This window comes from Pristiophorus japonicus, chromosome 10 (assembly GCF_044704955.1).
Source record: "Pristiophorus japonicus isolate sPriJap1 chromosome 10, sPriJap1.hap1, whole genome shotgun sequence".
Classification (NCBI taxonomy): Eukaryota; Metazoa; Chordata; class Chondrichthyes; family Pristiophoridae; genus Pristiophorus; species Pristiophorus japonicus.
Genome location: NC_091986.1, coordinates 89,840,133 through 89,862,332, shown reverse-complemented (window position 1 = coordinate 89,862,332; position 22,200 = coordinate 89,840,133).

The following is a 22,200-nucleotide window of genomic DNA, read 5'->3' as shown; positions in this document are numbered from 1 at the left end:
CCCTGCTCTTGTATTCTATGCCTCGGCTAATAAAGGCAAGTATTCTGTATGCCTTCTTAACCACCTTATCTATCTGGCCTGCTACCTTCAAGGATCTGTGGACATGCACTTCAAGATCCCTTTGATCCTCTACACTTCTCAGTCTCCTACCATTTAATGTGTATTCCCATTGCTTTGTTAGCCCTCCCCAAATGCATTACTTCACACTTCTCCGGATTGAATTCCATTTGCCACTGTTCTGCCCACCTGACCAGTTCATTGATATGTTCCTGCAGACTACAGCTTTCTTCTTCATTATCAACCATACAGCCAATTTTTGTACCATCTGCAAACTTCTTAATCATATTCCCTACATTCAAGTCTAAATCATTGATATATATCACCAAAATCAAAGGACCCAGTACTGACCCCTGCGGAACCCTAGTGGAAACAGCCTTCCAGTTACAAAAACACCCATCAAACATTACCCTTTGCTTCCTGCCTCTGAGCCAATTTTGGATCCAACTTGCCACTTTGCCCTGGATCCCATGGACTTTCACTTTCGTGACCAGTCTGCCATGTGGGACTTTATTAAAAGCCTTGCTAAAATCCTTATACACTACATCAAACACACTACCCTCATCAACTCTCCTTGTTACCTCCTCAAAAAATTCTATCAAATTAGTCAGAAATGACCTTCGCTTAACAAATCCATGCTGACTGTCCTTGATTAGTCTGTGTCTTTCTAAATGAAGAATTATCCTGTCCCTCAGAATTTTTTCCAATATTTTTCCAGTTATGCCTCACCATTCACTGCAACTCACTAAGCCACTTCCAAAGGTGCACACAAATCTGTCGAAGAAGATAACATGTTGAAAATGAAGGGTGTCAATGTTTGACACCACATTAACAGAAACTTTACATGAACATTGCATAAAACACCCAACTGCCTACCTTTGGCTAGTATCTTCCCAGCCCTGCCAGTGCAGGTTTGGAGGTGGGTCATGGCTAGTGCCGGTTTCCTTTGGGTGAACTGTGGCGGGTGACCCTTCATCTACGGGTATGGCCTTGGTGGCGACGGGGTCTGGGGACTGCGCCTTAGTACAGTCTGCTCCTTCAGGCTCATGGCAGTTGGTGCCATCGGGTGCCTGAGAAGTGGAGCCAATCAGGGGCATCGTGGTATCGATACCGGTGCTGTTGCCCTGCTGAGGTCACTTGCTCTGCAGCTTGTGTGTGTCGGTTGCTTGTGGCCACACTCCATGGTGCATGACTGGTCCCCGGGACACAGGCTACAGCATTGGGTAGCTCGCTGGACCTGTGTGCTCCCGATGGTTGTCTGCTCGCTGCATTGGCTGCGTGCAGTTGAAACCCTGCATTGCACAACTTTTCATTACTTATGCTGGACACAATGTGGGTCTGATTGCGATCGCGCGACTTTTTCTCGCTGGTTGCGTACATACAATTCAGATTATCAGTTGCACATTTTACATGATCAATTACACTTTTTTCCTCTGACTTACAATTACTATTACATTGCTTAATTGTGTGGAATGGTCCCTTTAATTGTGGCCGGTTGCTGGCCTCCTTTAAGAGAGCTTTGCTTTCTTTACCCCAATCCGCTTCTCCGTTTGGTGCCACATGTTGTTCCATCAGCGCTGCACCTCGTGGTCTGACCGCATCCATCTTTGTCTTCAGCACCTCACCTCGTGGTTTGAGCGCCATCTTTCTTCCATCCACAATGTCGATTGCGGTCATCCTCTTCTCCCCCGGTTCTGCCTTCGAAATTGGCAAGTCGCCTTTGGATCCGATTTTTTTCCTCCGGAGTCCTGCCACTGGAGCCTGGAAGGTGCGTTCGGGTCGTCTCAGCTGGATCATCTTCACGCAGTCGTGCTGAGCGGTCTGTGTCTCGAGTGCCATGCTGGTCTGCTCTTCGGTGCCGGGTCCACCCTCAGGTGAGGGCTTGCTTTGCCTCTGAGTGCACAGGGCATCGATCGCTGGAGGGGTGAATTCCTCCCATTTCCAATGGATCTTCTCCATCCACCTTCTGCCAAGCAGCTTTGGTCCATCACCTGCAACAATCCACAGAGGTAACTTATGCATCGCGCCATCATGGAGTACCTTTAGATTCATGCTACCAACGACTGGGATGATTTCATCGGCATAGGTGCACAGTTTTGTCTGAACCGAGATCAACTCGGGTCATTCAACTCGATTGTCCCATAGCCTCTCAAAGGCTTCTTGATTCATCACTGACTGGCTCACCCCCGTGTTCACTTCCATGAAGGCTGGAACGCCCTCTATCTCGACTTCCATTTTCAGCGGGGAACACTCGATGGTGCAGATAAATATGCTATGTACCTCCCCGTGGGACTGGGCTGCCTCTCTGCCTATCGATTCATAATCCGTGCTGGATTCCTGGCCATCTGCAGACTCTTCATCGACACAGTGAGTCATATTTCTCTTACACATTTGCTGGAGGTGGCCTTTTGTGCTGCAGCCTTTGCAAACATAGTTTTTAAAGCGGCACTGGTGAGCCCTGTGATTCCCTCTGCAACGCCAGCATGGTGCTACTTGATTAGCCCCCTTCGGCGGACTCTGAGTTAAGGGAGCCTGTTCTCTCTTCCCTGAGAGGGTTCGCGCTCTACAGTCCAGCCTCTAAACGGCACCACTCTGTGCATAGTACCTGCCAGGTTTGAGTCCTGAGGGTGAGTCATCTGCCTAGAGCCGCAGGTCGAGGTCATGAATGACTGGTTCACAGAGATGGCCTTCTGCAGTGTGAGTGTGGTAGCCGCCGACATGAGGGCCTTGTGAAGAAGGCCCTCATGGCCAATTCCAATGGCAAAGATGTCCCGCAGCACTTCGTTGAGGTGGGTGCCGAACTCACACGGTGCCGCCAGCCTTCTGAGGTCTGCGGCGTACTTCGCGACTTCCTGGCCTTCGGGCCTATGGTGGGTATAGAACCGGTGTCTAGCTGTCAGGATGCTCTCCTTGGGCTTGAGTTGCTCATGGATCAGGGTTACGAGCTCCTTGTACGTCTTGCTCGTTGTCTTCGCTGATGCCAGCAAGTCCCTGACGAGACCAAAGACGGTGGGCCCACAACTGGTTAGCAAGATAGCTCGCCGCTTATCAGCCAGTGTGACTGGGTTTTCTCCTGCCAGGTCATTTGCTGTGAAGAAATGTTCTAGCCTCTCCACAAAGGCGTCCCAATCATCACCATCGCTGAACTGCTGCAACGTACTAAGGGAAGCCATTTCCGTGTGAAAGTTCGTAATCTCATCGCCAATTGTTGTATCCTTAGATGCTCTAGTAATGACTCCACAAGGCAATGTGTTGTACTTGAACTGTAGTGACCTTAGTCCTTTATTTGTTAACTCCAGAATGAGGATCACACCTGGTGGCCTGCCTTTTATATTAGGCCAGGCACACCTGTACAGGTAACCTCCAAGTCTCCCACAGCTGTAACCTCTGGTGGCACACCTTGTGATAGTACCAATAGTAGCCATGTAGAATACATGACAGGATGGGTGGAGGTGCAGGGTAAGTTGGTTGAGTAAGGATGTGCAGTGGGGTAGGAAAGGCAGAGTGATGGGGATGTGATAAGAGGCAAAGCAGGATGAGGTTGAGTGTGGCTTTGCAAGAACGTTTCATGATCTACTGAGATCATTGAAAGATTTGTGCTACTGCAGCCAGGTCCTCCTGATGGCATCCCTCCTATGCAATGTGCAACCAGGTTGCATTGGTCTCCTGGGAGGCCTCTTCCGCCCATTGGAAGGGAAGAGAAGCTCCTTGCGTGTTGTGACTCCCTCCATAAGCATCTGGAGGTAGTCATGGGAGAGCCTGGGTGCAGCTGTGCACCTTTATACAGTGCTTCTCAGTGTTCGCAGCACCTCAATGCTGTAGATCACTGACAGCGCAACTGTCAAAATCAATTTGGACATGTCCCTTTAAGGAAACCGGCTGATGACGCCTCATCAAATGATGTGATCAGACCCACTTCCTTTTAATTAGCTGGGAAACTCGCAGGGCGAGCTTAACAAGCCCCATCAACATAAAATTACTTGGAGCGAGCAAGCTGCAGCCAACAGTGGGCCAGAACCTCATTAAAGACCTCAGCTGCCCTGGACTCACCTTGGTAGGCAAAATCATGGCCCTACTCTCTGCTCCTTCCATTCTAACCAATTTTTAATCTAATTTGCTATCCTCGCCCTAATTCCATACTTCTTAATCTTCGCCAATAATCTCCTATATGATACATTGTCAAAATTTCTAAAGTCCACACTACATGCACCGCATTTCCCCTATCTACCATGCCAGTTACCTTCTCATGAAATCTGAGGTTTGTCAAGCATAATCATTCCTTTTGGTTACTTCTATTTTCTCTTTATCTACATACATAGTAATTTCATCCTTAATTCGACACTCTAAAATGTTCACTACCACAGATGTTATACTAACTGGCCTGTAATTACCTGGATTAGTTCTGTCTCCCTTTTTAAAACTGAATACTACACTGGCCAATCTCCAGTCATGCACTCAGTTTAGGGATTCAGTTCCCTTTTCTGCATTTACTCTCTCTGTCTCAATCAATAAGTGGATAATCAAAATCTCCCAAAAGAATTGTTCCGTTATTCCTACTCATCCCTCTAATTGGACTGCAGATCTCCTCTTCCATTTTCTTCCCATAATTTGGAGGTCTATAATATATCCTACTAATTTAACAAGACTCTTTTTATCATTACTATGGGCCCAAATTTGGCCAGTACGGATTTCTGCCGCATTCTCCAGAGGTGCGCCGCTTTTGTAGAACTCCAAATCTTTGGGCCGAGTTTGGCCGGTCCCCAGCCTCTCCTCCATGGTGGCATAGTGTGGCAACTGGATTCGCTAAAAACAGTGCCGGGACCTCTGCACATGCGCGCTAGAGTGTGCGCGTATGCGCAGTAGCTCCTAGCCCCTAGAATCTGAGAGTGTGTGATGCAGGCTATGTGGGAGGGGCCGACGCTCACCGCCCCTATCCCGGGCCGAGTGGCCTTCCACACAAGCTGGCCTCTGCTTTTCCGTGCTGAGGGCGACAAGAGACAGGGGGGGAGGGAATTAGTTTTTTTTGGGGGGGGCAAGGGGAAGAGTTTTGATGTGGGGAGGGGGCAAGAGTTTTGATGGGGGAGGAAGGGGAAGAGTTTTGATGGGGGAGGGGAAGAGTTTTGATCCGGCGGGGGGGGGGGGGGAGGGGAAGAATTGTTTGGGGGGGTGGGGAAGAGTTTTGATGGGGGGAGGGGAAGGAGAAGAGTTTGATCCAATGGGCGGGAGGGCGGGGTGGGGGGAGTTTTGATCTGGTGGGGGGGGGGGGGGAGAAAAAAACTCGCATTCTTATCATAACACTGTCATTTGGAGGCTACCTGTGCTGATCTCTTAATTCACCGCAGGGTTTTTCAGAACGTACAAAAGTGGCCACTTACTCTGGCCTAACTTAGTTTGGAGTAAGTTTTAGCTGGCTAAACTTGCTTAAATGGCCAAAACAGGCATAAGTGGCTGGTAACGCCTCCTTTTAAAAAAATAAACTGAACTAAAAAAAAACCTAACTAACTCACTTACACTGGAGCAACTTAAATGGGGAGAATTGCGATTTTTAAGTTACTTTAAAAAAATCTAGTTGCTCCAAAAAAAACGGAGCAACTCCTGGAGAAACTTGGGCCCTATGTCTGTGCCACTTCCTTGTCTATGTCAGCCCTCTCTATAGTATGAGGGTGAAATTGTCCTGCACCCCGATTGGGGGTGGTAAGCAGCTGGCGCGGAGACTTCCTGTGCCCAACACAGAAGTCTCGCACTGCCATTGAATTGGGCTTACTGCCCATCAAAGGAAGTGGAGTGCAATCTTGCGTGTTCCACTTGCTTTAGGAGCAGTTCCTGGGCGCTACTGGGGCGCTGACAGTAACTAACGTGCTTGAACACCCCTCCCCTTCGCTTAAAGGGGAGGGCCACTGTGCACTCTGCAAGGCCTCTGATGGCCTCCATTAGACCACCAGGGCAGTGTGCAACCAGGCATGCAGCCCAAAACGGAGTGCTGGGCTGCACAATGGCGGCCTGGACCATGCTAGGAGTGATATTCTGGAGCCGACCCGAGAGTCAGCAAACCAGTAAAGATCGCGGCACGGGGTGTTGGCTTTCCTCCCTTTAAGTCCCGTCTCGAGAGCGGATGTCGGCCAGCTTCACGGCCCGCGATGTCCCAGGGCGCTATCCACGGTGCGTGGCTCTGCCATATCAGTGCCTCCGCAAACTCCAGGGCAATTTCCTGGGAGCCAGTAGAGCCCCCCCATGCAAAAGGTTTCTTCTGCCCCCTGGAGGCGCTAACGGGCTTCTAATATCTGATGTTTATTTTCTATTCTTGTCTAGTTTATAGCCAGATTTTTGTTAAAGCTATAAAGTCAATATATTCCTGTATAATAAGTTACCTCAGTTTATTTCCCACACACTTCACATTGGAATACAGCCTTTTACCTTTCTTTTGCCTTTTGATCACGGCACCTTTTCCCACGCTGTTTTTGTCCAAATGTCCCCCTACCTTTTCCCTTTTATGAATGGTTCATTTTGATTTTATCCCTCTTGCTATTTTTTTTCTGTGAGAAACATTATCCTCATCTACGTTTCCCTTCACTGTCAGCTGATCCTGGTTGGTTTTATTTTCCCAACTAGGTTTCAGAAACCATGAGCAATTGCACAGGAAATCAGTATCCTGTCTATATTAAAAGTCTTGGATACACTTCCCCTTTGTCACACTTACTCTTTTCTGGTGTCATAATTTTGCCATACCCTGGGTGCTACTTTCAACTGTAAGGTACTATTGTGGTTACCTATCACTAGGTGGCACTGCTGCTTCTCCAAGCTTCGTCTATTAGCTCCATCTGCTACATAGCAATTTAAGTAAGTTTCTTATTAATCTTCACATGCCAGCCCCTGTTCCCTTCAGGCACTTTTAAAAATTGATGTCACTTTCATTTCTCATTGCTACCATCTAAGTTTATTTTAATGTAATTACCTACTGTTGGCTGCACAGGCTATAGTCTCTCCCCTTCCTGCCTGCTTCATCTTCCTAAGGCCTGGCCAACTTCATGGGGCTCCCTGGCTTGGGCCTGTGGCCATCCTCTCTCCCCATTGCCCATGCTAGCTCACTGTGCCATTCTGGTCAAGCTATTTGTGACCCCATGCTTATCAACATCTGGACACCCTTGCTTGGTCCTTTGCCATTTTACTTCATTCCCTTGTCTTCCCTGTGCCAGTTGCCATGCTCTGCCTCCACCAATCTCCCAGCAGTTTGTTTCTAAAGCACCTTTGGCACTATGAATAGAACATAGCGCTTTAAATGCTTTAAAAACACATTGCTTGATTCTCAACTTAGTGCCAGAAAGCTTGCTTTGTGCTTAGGCTGCTGTCAGCAAGTAAGAGGGTTCAGAGGGATGTTATAAGAACAATGAAAATCATGGGAAGTGTTAGATTGCTGGGAGGCGACAAGGTGGTGGGAAGGGGTGCAGTGGAAGAGGATACAGGATGGTGGAAGGGGGAGAGGACAGAGTGTGAGGAGGCCATTAGCCACCTTATGGAGATGTGAGGGGAGTGGATAGAAGGATAAGGGGAGTGGAGGAATAGGAGCTGAATGTATAGTTCAAAGGTTAAGGGGAGACAATGTGAGTGAGGAGGTAGTAAGAAATATCGTGGTTAGTGGAAAGGAAAAACTGTAGTGAATACGATAGGACTGAGGGTGGGAAAGCTAAAGGGATAGGGGAGGTGATGGTTAGAGTGGAATGGAAACTGTGTAACTGAGTGCATTTTCCTTGCACCTGTCACTGGTTTCTTCCATGACACATTACCCACCACCTCCTACCTGAGAGGAAGAACATCATATTCCCCCTGCTCCCCCCCACCTCACTCTAATGACCTCATCTACCCTGCCCCCATTTCCTTCTATTCCTTCTCCCTCGTGTATCTATCAAGTCCAACCTTAAATCCATCAATGCTATTTGCTTCAAACACTCTGGGTTGACTTTCCTGTGGTGGTACACGACGCGATTAGTGGCGGGTTGGGATAGAAAGATGTTTTTTTTAGACAGTGGGTTGGGAACCTACTTTTAATTCACTCCCACACACCTTTCCCACAGGTGCATCTGTCAGCGTTGAGTCGACCCGACCTGCAGCGGCAGGGGACCCAATTGAAATCATTATTAGGTAGTTTACAGGCACATAAGGGCTTTTTACCCCCTACTTTTTAAATGTCCCTGCATGGCCACAGGATTCACACAGCTCGGAAACCATGTCTGTCAACCTGAGTTCTGTGGCCATTGCTCCAGCTAATTACTTAGCATGGAAAACAAACCAAAATAAAAACATGTTGATTACATCAGCGAACAGATTGATGGAGATTCTGTTCTACTTGAAAAGCTACTGGTAAATGTTAATTTTTCACTGGCCATTTTCGGTTGTTGCCTTCCAACTGAACAGTAATTGCAATGAATTGACCTACACTATGAAAAATTACATATCCCATTTTAATAAATTTTTGTTTTGTTTCTGATCAGATTTTTTTCACAGTATACTGTGATTGTCCAGTTACACATTAAATCAAGTCATCAACCGTAATAATTTCATTCTCACACACATTCCCCTGGTTCAATTTGTTTTCCTCCCCGTAATATTAATTTTTTATTCTGAGAATTTAAGGTGAATTTCTGCAGAAGTTCTCTCACTTGTCCATTGTTAACTTTCCGTTAAGGTAAGCGGGATTTTGTACAGCGGGATGGAGCCAGCAGTGGGGTCAGGACCCACCATGGACTTCGGCTGCCCCAGACCCGCCAAGGTAAGCAAATTTCTGGCCTCCTCCTTGTAGCAGCAAATTCCATATTCCACCACTCTCTGTGTAAAGAAATCCCTCTGAAATTCTCTGTTTGATTTGTTAGTGGCTATCTTATATTTATGCTCCTTTGTTTTGGACTCAACCACAAGTGGAAACCGTTTCTCCACATTGAAAAACATCTATCTTTTTCTCAATTTTCTGCTGTGTGCCACAAAATGGAAAGTTGGGTCAAATGGGTAGATTATTCCTGAGTTGTGGTCCATGTTTAGGTAACTCACTGGCTGAACTCAATGGACAGCAAATCAAGGGCATCAGGTCTGCAAATTTCTTATACATACTCATGGCCTGTGAGGTAATTGAATACGGGCAGGGTGATCTCCTGGACTAGTTTCGATCGCCTGGAGAGGAATTTTCCCAGATTTTTTTTCTCCTTAAATAGGCCTAGGTTTTTATCTGGTTTTTGCCTCGCCCAAGAGATCACATGGCTCCGGTTGGGGTGGTGTGTAAAATGTTTCAGTATAAGGGGTGTCACATTTGTGTGAGGTAGACTGGTTGGGCTGGGTGCTCTTTGCCTTTCCATCATTGTTCATAGATTTATATGTAACCTTCAAGGCTGCTGACCAAGGGCCGTGTGGCTCTTTGTCGGCCGGTGTGGACACGATGAGCCGAAATGGCCTCCTTCTGCACTGTAAATTTCTATGTTTCTATGTTTCTATGTTTCTATGTTTCTATTGCATCATGGGCAGGAACTCAGAAAAGCTATTTGATAATATCTAACTGGAAGTTTGGTTTTCAAATGGGAATGGGATCATGTTGGAGATGAGACTGTGAAATTTATTGTGTGTTGAGCAGAGCAGGAAGGAGTCCTGAAAATTCTGAAAATATATCCATTTTTAAATGTAACTGTCATGTACTCTTCTAATATGAAGCTGAAAGTGGAACAATTCCAATTAAAATTGTAACTAAATGTTGCCTTAAATTAAAAATTCATGGGCAGTATTGCATGTTAAGCATTCACGTATAAATATGTTGTCCATGAAAACTGGAGCCCAAGTGAAATCAGATGTATTGAACTGAATGCATTTTGCTAATCACGTCTTACACAGGTAACGAGAATTGCATGCAAATTGCTCAGCGAATTGATTGCCACAAATTAAGAAGTTATTCCATAAACATGTAGTCACTACCACCTGCTGGGATATATACTATAAGAATTACGGGCTATAATCAAACATCTCACCAATAATTACAAACACATTCAAATAGAGTACATTTGACAATAATATTGGATTATGTGTGTCACTAAATTTTAGATGCTGTTAACCAGTGACAGGATCCAATTGGAAATCTTCATCCAAGCCCAAACTGTGAAAGAGAAGATGTTTGTTCCATATGTAAATACTAACTGTTCATTTAGAGACTGTTCCGAAAAATTTAAATTGAAACCTGCTAATTAAAATGTTGTGACCAAAATAAAATCATGCATTTATCAGATTGTCCTCATTAAGCAATTCCATTAGCCTTGGCATTTAAATACATTCTTATTGACATACCCCAGGAAATAATTGGTGATGGAGAAAATGCCCCATGAAAAGAACTGTCTTCATTAACTTGTGTCAGCTATATTGAAAGAGTGCCCAAAGGTGCTTTGATACGAAGATTAGTGTGATGTTATAGTGAGGATAATAATTAAATTGGAAATGGTTGGACTTTAATGAAGTTGAAAACTTTTTAATTCCTTATTTTAATACATTCACTGTATCAGTGTTTTTAAAGGGACAAGGAGGTGGAACCAAAAATGCTGTGTGTCATTTTAATTTTCTTTTTTCTTTTAACCATGGTAACATCACATAGAAATGTTTGGATTTATATTACTGCATTGTGCAACACACTGATTTGGTGCACTTACAGAAGTCCAAAAATTAACACAGAAATTGCAGACATCTTTCTGACAACTAGTCAAATATTAGCAATATTATCAGTTCTGACGAAGGGTCATCGACCCGAAACATTAACTCTGCTTCCTCTCCACAGATACTGTCTGACCTGCTGAGATTTCCAGCATTTTCTGTTTTTATTCCAGATTCCAGCATCCACAGTATTTTGCTTTTGTATTAGCAAAACTACCCGTCTTCCCAGCAGCAGTTACCAAGATAGTCGTTGTCTCATCTAAAGTCTGTGGATGGATTCTAACCACTTTGAATTCACAGTTGTCAGTGAGGAAATGAGAGATGCTCAACATGTCACCTGGTGTCATTGAGGATGATCCCGGTGCAGAGCTTCACCCTCTTGAAGAACCAATTGGGAATTTGGATGTGTGTTCCCCATGATTTTCCATCCATTCATTTTACTGGTGGGAAATCTTTTTCTTTGGCCGGGGTCAAAGTAGCTCCATGTTTGGATAGCAAGTTCATAAAATTACCCCCATTGTGTAAAGACAACTTTGCTTCTGCATAGTTTATCTTTAACTGTGCTTTAGTGACTACTGGATATTATGATGCATTAGACACAAAACAAATATTAACTAAATATAAATGGATTAGAATGTTGACTAGATGGCATATGTTAGCACACTGCCCTTCCACCTGAGATCAGGATTTGAATGCACCCCAGACTAATGGGGTGAAAATTGCCTCTCTTTGCCAAATGTAACAGCCCTGTATAAAATAAATTTGAACAGTCTCAGCCCCATTCCAATGGGCAGAAATCCACAGCACTAAAACTGCATGCAAACTGGCACAAAATTTGCAATCTCACTCAGTGACCATTCATGTGGTCAATGGAAAAATTCACCTTTGGCACATCAAGGGGTAAGGCATATTACTTAAGTGGAGCAGAAGGAACTTCATCCTGCATTTAGCCCATTCCATGCCTGACCGGGAAGTGTTTGATGCTGATACTAAGGGGCCGAAATTGCCCCTTTTCTGCGCCCTGTTAGCGCCACTGGTAGGCACTAGCAAGGTGCAAACTCCTTTTTGCCCGGGGGCAGACGGCGGACTGTGGTGGTGCCTTGAATAAAATTGTCCCTGAGATTTTGTCCTTGAGTTAGCACTGCGCCCCACATTTTGCACCCCGAGTAGGAGCGCACACGGCACTGATGTCATCGCCATGCGCACCGACCCTTCACTGCTCCACACCGACGCTTTTGCGTCCCGCAGGACGCCAGGCTGGTGCGGGCCAATGTCCAAGCCCACTTTGCAGAGCACTGACATCCACCTGGGGCACCTCTTAAAGGGAAGGGCGTGTGCGGCCCGGGCTACCATGTTTTATTGTCGGCCAACGTTCTCGTTGGCCCGACAATGGTGGCCCTTGTTTCAACCAGGACACCATCATGCAGCCCGGCACTACCTTTTGTGTGCTGGACCGCTGACCCGCTCGAAAATGCCCCTGGTGGCCCAGTAGTGCCCACCAAAGAGGCTGCAGATTCCGCAGCAGCCCTCCCCTTTAAATGAAGAGGAGGATCGTTGTGACGCGTCAGTGCTATGCGTAGCAGCCGTGTAGCACTAACCTATTCAGTGCAGCGCTGACCTCAGCACCATGCTACCGCCCCAGGAGCACCCCGAAACGAGTCGGAGTGCCTGAGGCAGCGCTCTGCCTTGTTTCCGGGTCATAAAGGGGCAATTTCATGCTGGGGGCAAGACTTCCGCTCTGGGCATTAACTAACCTGGGCCGGGAAGGTTAGTGCCCCCGGATAGGCCACGGGGCAATTTCTAGCCCTTAATGTTAAAAGTAAACATGCAAGTTCACCAAAAAGAAAATTTATATAAAATTTAAAAGACAAAAAATAGAAAGTAATTGGCCCAGATCAATTATCATGCTAATTTACCAATCAAGTTGAAATTATTTTGGAACATAGAAACAGGAGTAGGTCATTCAGTCCCTCGAGCTATTCAATTAGATCATGGCTGAAGTGTACCTCAACTCTATTTACCCGCCTTAATTTACTCATTACCTAACAGAAATCAATTGATCTCAGTCTTGTAAGCTCCAACTGTCCCAGCATCCAGAGCCTTTTGGGGGAGAGAATTCCAGACTTCTACTACCTTTTGTGTAAAGAAAATTAAGAAACCAAAACTATCTTCTGTTGAAACGAGGCCATTGTGAAAACCATTACCTTGTTGGACTTTTGTTACACAAAGCAATGTAATGCTCCCACATTTCTTCTGGTACAACGAGCTATTGCCAATAGCAATATAACCTGTTAAAAGAGCTGGGGCGTGGATGCCTTGGTGAATGGAGGTCCCCGTTGAAGAGATCGCAAAGTTTCTGTTTAAAGAATGGACTCAGTCGAGAATATTTCATGGACTTTATGGGTTTTTCTGAGGGTATTTTCCCCGTGATGGGATCACCCTATGCAAAGAAGTGAGAAAAAAACTGTTTTGTTAAAATTCCAGAGACCGCATGGCAGTTAGCTGTGACAAAAGAACTGTCAGTCATCCAGAACGGGGTTTGCCCACCAGTCATAGCTGAAGGAAGGGGGCCACGAATATTGACAAAAGAGCTATTGGCCAGGAAGTGGGGGGGTGGGGGCATTGACAAAGCCACTCTAATATGCAAAAGCACTTCTCACCTCCATCTCAGAAGGAAAAACAGAAACAATAAACCCTTTAGCTTGGCCAGCCATATAGGAGCTGGGTCTTTCCCAACACAAAGACTCAGAGATGCCCAGAATTAAGGGCCATCAGCCCAATACACATGGGTTGGATGGCCCATCACTGACTATGTACCCGTGCCTAGAAACAAAGGCATTTTAAAGATTGGCGGGAAAGATAGGGATTGCAAAACTCCCATAAAGACAGGCTCTTTTTTTTTTAGCTTAGAGCTTGTAGCTTGAAGATGGGATTGAAGCTTGGAGCTTGCAGCTTGCAGCTTGTATTTAGAGAGAGCCCTCTCTCCCTCCCGTTCTCGCTGCACCAAGATCGATGTACCAGGAGGAAGCCACAGTACCGCAGAAGAAGCTCCCGAGACTGAAGACCAGGCAGTGACTTTCCACAGCTGAGCTAAAGAAAGGAAACCAGCTGGTGTGGGGGTGAACATGATCGAGAGTGTCCCAAGCCAGTGACCAGATATTCCAGGCAAGCTGGGTAAGGGCTCAGGGTTTTCTCAGAAGTATTCTGGGGAGGGTAATTCGTTGGTAGGGGTAGGGTTAGAATCCACCAGGGAATTACTGCATGTTACTAGGTCCAATTTCTATACTGTATTTATGTTGTTTGTAACCTTGATTTTATTCTCCACAGAGACAGTGATTTCGTTTAGTAGTGCATGTTTTAGCCAGTGTATGGTAGACCAAATAAATATAAGTACGATTTTTCACTGAAGCATTCCTGTCCGTGACTCATTTCATTTACACTCTGAATAATAATTCCCGGGTCTAGAACTATCGTAAGGTGGGGGCAATTCGAACCGTCCATCTAGCAATTGTGTGTAAGCTGCTTCTGGTAATTTTCCTTCATCAATTGCAGAAGGTCATTGAAAATTAGCATTCCTGAGGTTTCGCTTTATAAGCCTAATAGTGGCACACATCAGAGCCCTTTCAGTAAACAACAATTAAGCACCAATACTTAAAGAGACTATAAATCAGCCTCAGATTTGCATTTTTACTATATATTGCTTTTAATATCCTTATTAGCAATCAATATTCTAATTACTCCACACTAGGATGCTTTCGATCAATATAAAATTTGAGAGTCCAAATCATTTTCATTTTATTATTACTGAAGTGAAGAAAACACACAGTAAAGGTTAAACTTAACAGTTTGTGGAGGAAAAGATTTATTTATCTGTCTGTAAAAAAAATTCTGTAGGGCACAAGCATTCCATAAAAGTTGGAATAATTTTAGGGGGAATCTATTGAATGTTGAATGACTGTCACTAGGTTACAGTAATAGATAAACAGCTTCTATTCATCCATAAATCCACAAGTATTTCTCTTGCTATATCATACCCCTTGCAGCTGGTATTTCATTGCACAGAGAAATTCCAGTCTCGTACACCTTTAAGGCACAAGTATTCCCAGAAAACTTGAAAATAATTTACAGAACCCTTCACATGGGAGATGACTTTCAGTGAAATACAATAATGGGTAAGGAGCATCTATCGATCCACCTGTTCTAAAAACTACATCAAAATCACTTACAGTGCCTGGCCTGGCTGCTCCCTGGATGTGATGCAGGATTAAACTATGGTTCAGGTTTCAAGTGGAACATCCATTTGTTCTTTTGCACCACAAGATGGAGTCCTTGGTGCACGTTGTTGAAGATCCTTGCAAGAAACAAACCAAACTGGTCCTGTTTAAGTTGCAGCATTCAAGGTAATCCCTATTTATAGCAACAGGGAGAAGTGTATAGAGTAGCACAAGCTTTCAAAATCTTGTCGGCTGATTATTGTGTCCCTTAAATTAGGATTTTGAAGGAAAATTTACAATTTAAATATTAATTTTCGGGATGAGGGCATAACTCACAAGGCCGACATTTATTGCCCATCCCTAGTTTTCCTACATGGTTTGCTAGGCCACTTCTGAGGGCAGTTAAGAGTCAGACCGCCCGAAATGAGGTGCACCTACCGCTTTTTGCCGTTCATTGCCATCGCAATGGATGTGGCGGCCATAAGATGGAAATTCAGCATTTTTGCTTGAAAAAAGGAGCAGAGCTGTATTGGTGGTGGGAGTGGGCTGTTTGCAGCAGTCTGGGTGTGGAGTGGTCGATTGGGCCATGAAATTCGGCTGGTGCCGATTTACTGCTAACAAGCCAGCTGCTCATTGGCCTTCTTAAAAGGCAGCGTTTGCAGCTAGGCCCTGAGCAGGGAATCAGTTTGTTGCGCAGGCATGGCGAATCCAAGAGGAGAAAGGAGGGCCAGCAGATTTTCGGATGTGGAACTGGAAACCCTCATCGAAGCTGTGGAGGGAAGGAGGCGCGTTCTCTACCCCAACACAGGCAGACTGACTCGAGCTGTGTTTGTTAATGCCTGGAGAGAGAGCGCTGTGGAGGTGCCGCAAAAGGCTCAATGACATAATTCGATGGATGAAAGTGAGTACATGTTCCCGCACCTCCTCACCTTCCATCTACGAGCCTCTCCTTCACCTCTTATTTCCCACCTTCACTGAAGCAGCATTTGATTGTTGAGGCATGTATATATATATATGTATGCATTCTCACAATGAAGGCTTTCTTTAATGTTAGACTTACACCTGCATGTAATGGGTCTACACTTGCACTCATTGCAAGGCCTCATGACTTTGCTACTCAGCAAACCTTATTTGATTTTCAGGCGAAGGTTTCTCACAACCGTTTAGAGTAACAGAGGGCTGGTGGGAGCAAGCCAGATATTCAGCAGCTCACTCATCTGGAAGAAAGGGTGCAGTGGCTAGTGAGCCCACATGTTGCCTTCCCTGTGGCCGCTGTCATGTGGATCCTGCTGGGACAGCATCAGAAAGTGGAGGTCTTCCTTTAATGCCATCTCTCCCTGAAAGTGCCAGTGCCTACCGCACGTTTGCTTATGATTGTGTGCAAGTTGCAGGCTGCATGTGAAATGCCCTACCTCAGCCTCACGGGAGCTCTTGTGCCATATATGTTTGCAGACGAGACCCCAAGTGTGAGCCAAAGCCAGGGCGACAGCCTTGAGACCACTGCGAGCCAAAGCCAGGAGAGACCGTTGAGGCCACTGGCAGCCAAAGCCAGACCGACAGCATTGAGGCCACTGGAAGCTGAAGGCAGGGAGAGACCCTTGAGGCCACTGGCAGCCAAAGCCAAGATGACAGCATTGAGGCCATTGGGAGGCAAAGCCAGGACGATACCCAAGAGGACATTGTGAGGCAAAGCCAGGACGACATTCCATCTATTGGCGGCATGTCCGCTGAGGCCGAGGAAGAGGGATACACAGCGGCAGCACCACGTCATTGCTTCCTACACTCGCACGGGCCAGCTCAGATACTGGGAGTACACGGTTGGGAATGTTAGATTTAGCAGAGGGGTCTGCACTGGGTGATGCACTGGAGATGCAGCATGGTCAAGGGCAAAGGCAACCTCAGGTGCCATCTCTCCAGGGGGTGAGTTCGCACACAAGTTCTGCTGCAGAGGACTCAGCCGAGCCCATCGCTGTTGGGGCTTATGAATGAAGGGTGGAGGCCATGCATTCCCAGATATTGGGGGCAATGGCAAAGGTGCCCCAGAGCCTATCACAAGTGGTCAGGAGAGTGGAGGAGTCCGCCTCCCACATTGTGGACAGCTCTGCGCACACCATGGAGCCCATCATTACTAGTGTGCAGACAACGGTGGACTCCCAGAGTGACTGTGCAGATCTGGCTGTGATGCCGTGTCTCGTTGGCGAAGTAGCAGCTGCCATTACAGCACAGGTGCAAATGAACGAATGTCTGAGTGCTGCTTTGGATAGGATGGCTGCTGTCCTGGAAACTCAAAATGCTCTCATGCACTCTGGGCAACAGGCCAGGGAGCGTCTTAATGCTGTTGTCTCTGATGGCATCGAGATTGTGGCTGCTCTCATGCATTCTCAGCTGGATGCCACGCGAGATCTGACTGTTGCTATCGCAGCTGGGTCCACCACGGTCCACCGGAGGACCTTCCAGTGTCGCGCCACACCACCCACCTGTCCTCCGGCAGATTGGTAGGGATGGTTCGGTGCTGCCTCGGGGGAGTGATGCAGGCTCCTTGGACCAGGATCCTGATGTGGTCTCTCAGGATTACAGCAGTCCTGAGCCCAGACCTGTCACTCTGCCATTGCCGCCAAGCATGGAATCAACCCAGCCAATCCCGACTTAACACACCGAGGAGGATGCTGACCAGCCTGCAGCCGGCCCTTCCAGGGCCAGAGCTGGTCGAGGGCATCCTAGAAGGATATCTGTAGCTTCTACACCTGAAACACAGCAGCCTTCCCAGGCCCATGGTGCAGCCACAGGGAAGACATAGCGGCATAGTTGGAGAATAGGTTTGCGTAAGAGGGGTTATAAGGAAATGCACAAGGGTGATAAATGATTATATGTATGTTTATTTGCACCTTTCTTTCTTGTGTAATAAATCTTTATTTTGTGTTTCAGTATCTGTGCAGGCCTCTCATTTCACTGTGGCCAATGATGTGTGAAAGGGCTCATTGGGATGGCCATGGAGATGCAAAGATGAAGGGCGCATGAACTCAGCGGAAACGAGCTGCAATGAGATGGGTCTGCACTTCCCTTGCAGGGTACGAATGGCGACGCTGCTTGGTGGGCGACCCATATCCTGGTCCTCCTCCTGCACCTCCTCCTCCTCTTCCTGCACGTGTGCTCCTGTGCCTCCTCCTCCTGGTCCTCCTACTCAGGTGGTACTGCTGGCTCGTCCTCCAATAGTTGTGCCCTCATGATTGCCAGCTTGTGAAGCATGCAGCAGATGACCATGAATAGGGAGTCCCGCTCAGGCGAGCACTGCAACACTCCACCAGAACGATCCAGGCAATGGAAACTCTGCTTAATAATGCCGATGCACTGCACAATTAAGCACCTGGTGGCTGAATGAGCATCATTGTAGGCGTGCTGCGCAGCAGACCTGGAGTTGCGAAGGGAAGTAAGCAGCAAAGTGCACAGTGCGTAGCCCTTATTTCCAAGAAGCCAGCGCAATCTTGGTTTGGCCCAGCAAACAGGTCTTATGTAGGATGAAAGCATGGTGGCTGCTGTCAGGATACCGGGCATCAACTGCCATGATTTTACGGTGGTGGTCGCACACCAGCTGGACATTGAGGGAGTGAAATCCCTTGCGGTTTCTGAACATCTCGGGATTGTTGTGTGGCGTCCTCAATGCGACGTGGGTGCAATCTATGACACTCTGAAACCCGGGGAAACCCGCAATTCGCATAAATCCGGTCTGCCGCTCCAACTGCTTTTCCCTGCTCATCAGGAAGGAAATGTAAACCCTCCTTTATAGAGAGCATCTGTCACTTGAAGCATGGAGCAATGCGTGGCGAACTGCGAAATGTTCGATATGTCTGCTGTAGCAGCTTGGAAAGATCTAGTGGCATAGAAATTGAGTGCTATGGTTACTTTGGATGTGATGGTCAGAGCTGTCCAGAACATTGTTTGAGGCTGGAGGTCCGACTGCAGGAGATTGCACAGCTCCCTGACGATGTCCTTCTGGAATCGAAGTCTACAGAGACATTGGTCATCCGTCAGGTCTTTGTACGAAAACTGCTGCCTGTAGACCCTTCCACGATAGGACCTTCCCCCACGTCTATGCTCGCGCCTTCCTATGGCAGCTGCCTCATTGCCTTCTCCCTAATGCTCTTGCTGCTCCTCCCCCTCTGCAGCCTGCTGCTGGCAAGCATCTGCCTCCTTTGCATCCTACCTTCTTTTGATTTTGCCCACTATCTGGTATGGGGGGTCAGCATACCCATCCCTCCTCCTGACGCAGGTCCTTTCTGGGGCACCTCTCTGGGTTGAAGTCTGTCGCCATGGCCTTCTGCATGTTCGATAGCCATGTGTGTTGCGTCCCTTGCTTGCTGTCTCTGGAGCCATTGGAGACGGCGCCGCCTTCTTCTGTGTGCCTCCCTGCCGTGCACAATGTGCGGGAGGCATTCCGCTGTCAGCACTGACCCCATTTAGTTTGCCTCCGCAAGCAGAGCCTTCAGCAGAATGACGGCTCTCTGTTGTCGAGATTGAAGAGCCTAGCCCACGAGCACTCAATCCTGCTCTGAACAAGACAACTGGCAAAAGTCCGAAAAAATCTCGTCAAAAATAATGCTGCTACCCGCAACATGCCTTTAAAGACCGCTGGCGTTCTTGAGCTAGCACTGTGTACCGACCAAAAAATTGTCGTTGGCACCGGCAAGCGGCCGGAAGAATTTTCGAAGTGAATTTACCTTCTGGGGCGGAGCCACTGCGATGATGACATCATTAAGGACGCATCTACAGGAGCGGGGTGGAAGTGGGGGGAGCGGGGCGGATCGTCAGACAGCAGCAACAACCCCTGAGGGCAATGCTGCGAACGTCGGCCAGTCTGCCGCGAGTCGGTGGCCATTTTGCGCCGCCCCATGGCCACCACTTTAAGGCGGACAGGGGCCTTATCGGAAGGGGAAATTTCAACCCCTAGGGATACTTCCCGAAAGGACATTCGTGCACCAGTTGGGCTTCAACGATAATCCGACTGCTTCATGGTCACTATTGCTAATACCGTTTTTTTTCTCAGATTTTTTCAACTGAATTCAAATATTCGAACTGCCATGGTGGGATTTGTGCTCGCATTCTGTAGATTATTAGTCCAGGCCTCTGGATTACTGATCCATTAAGATACGCTTCCCAGTTAGAAATAGTGACAGACGCTCCACGCTATTTTATCTTGAACTCAATGGCCAAAAACTTCAACTTGATCAAAGTAGGTGGAACACTGTCTATGGTGGCCTGAGATGCGAGCCAAATTTGGCTTTGGGCCTCGAGCCCCCATGCTGCAGCTCACCGAGTGTGGAAATTCGGCCATCAACTACGTGACCCGCTCAGCAGTTTGGGTCTAGGGGAGGGCAAGATGCAATCCGGAGGAGTCTCAAACGGGCCAGAGTTTTTTTGTGGCCCGAGCAGGAGCATATCTGCTTCTTATGGGTCTATAAAAATAAAATCTGATCATTTCCTGGGCCTATTTTTTGGGGGGTCCTGTCGTGCCTGCACAGGCAGCTCATGCGTTTACTTAAAAGAATATCAGGCCACTTGCCTAGCCGGCAGTGGCCAAGGGTAAGCCCTGTGAGGGGCTAGGGCGGGCAACAATTGTGGAGTCGGGGCTGTACATTTGCTCCTTCTGGGTCCACAGAAAGATTTTTTTTAAAACATTCTCAAAACCTTACATCGGATTACATAGGTTACATAGGATATATGACACAGAAACAGGCCATTCGGCCCAACCAGTCCATGCCGGTGTTTATGCTCCACTCGAGCCTCCTCCCGTCTTTCCTCATCTAAATCTATCAGCATAACCCTCTATTCCCTTCTCACTCATATACTTGTGTATACTCCCCTTAAATGCATCTATAATATTTGCTTCAACCACTTCTTGTGGTAGCGAGTTCTACATTCTCACCACTTTCTGGGTAAAGAATTTTCTTCTGAATTCCCTGTTGGATTTCTTGTTGACTATCTTATATTGATGGCCTCTAGTTATGCTTTGCCCCACAAGGTATACCAGAATGTTTTTAAAAGGTGGACAGGGAACTGGAGATGGTTAGGGAGGGAGTTCAAGAGTCAGACTGAGGTAGTTAAGCCTCCGCCACCAACGGTGGGGCAAAGAGAGGAGGGACGCAAGGCCAGAGTCAGAGAAACAGTGTGTCCAGAAGGGGATGAAGATCTGGAGGAGACTGTAGAGACATGGGAGGTCAAGCCCATTTGTTATATCTTTAGACGCTCTGATAATGACTCCATGAGGCAATGTATTGTACTTGAACTGTAGTGACCTTAGTGCATTTAATGTAACTCCAGAGTGAGGATCACACATGGTGGCCTGCCTTTTATACTAGGCCTGACGTACCTGTACAGGTAACCTACAAGTCTCCCACTGCAGTGCCCTCTGATGGCACACCTTAGTGACCATACAGCTGATGTACAAGTTTCCCATAGTAGTGCCCTCTGGTGGCACATCATATGTAATAGTGCAGGCAGTAACATGTCGAGATACATGACATCACTCTCCCCCAAATCCTTAGTGCAAATCGCATTCATACATTGACTGTGCTCTGGGCTTAGCTTTGTCTGGTTGACCCTTGGGGGGTTGTTTCCATCTTGGGTGAGTAGGTGGTGTTTCATTGGCAGTAGAGGTGCTGTTGGTTTCTGTTTGTGAGTCCAGGAACTTTCCATTCTCTCCCTCCAACATATAGGTTATGCCGTTGGCTAGTTACATTCTTATACACTTGTGGTACAGTTGTGAGGTAAGTACATTTGACTGGTGAGGTACATTCTTGATACATACTTGGACTCAGTGCTAGTGTCAGCACTGGTGCGTGAGGACAAACTAGTGCCAGAACTGCTGGATGGTGTCCAGGTAGTCTGGTGGTGGCGCGGTGCCCAGTGCTGGCAGTGGGAACCCGGTTGGCTCGAGTTGCCCACTCTTGGGGCCTTTGCCGTTGCTCCTAGCTTTGGGCATGTTCACAGATGCCTGTGGCCTCCCTGTCCTTTCCTTGCACCCCGGGTCGCTGCTGTTCCCTGAGGCGCAGTCGTCTGACAGTGCGCAGGGAACTGCTGACTCACTTGCCTGGGCGTTATTTGGGTTGGGATCCTGGCTGATCCCAGTCCCATTTGGGAGGACCATTGAGGGTGACCCTTCATTCCCGGGTGTATCCTTAGGGGCAATAGGGTCTGGGGGCTGCGCCATAGGGTGGTTTGATCTTTCAGGCTTGTAGCGGTTGGTGCCATCGGGTGCCTGAGA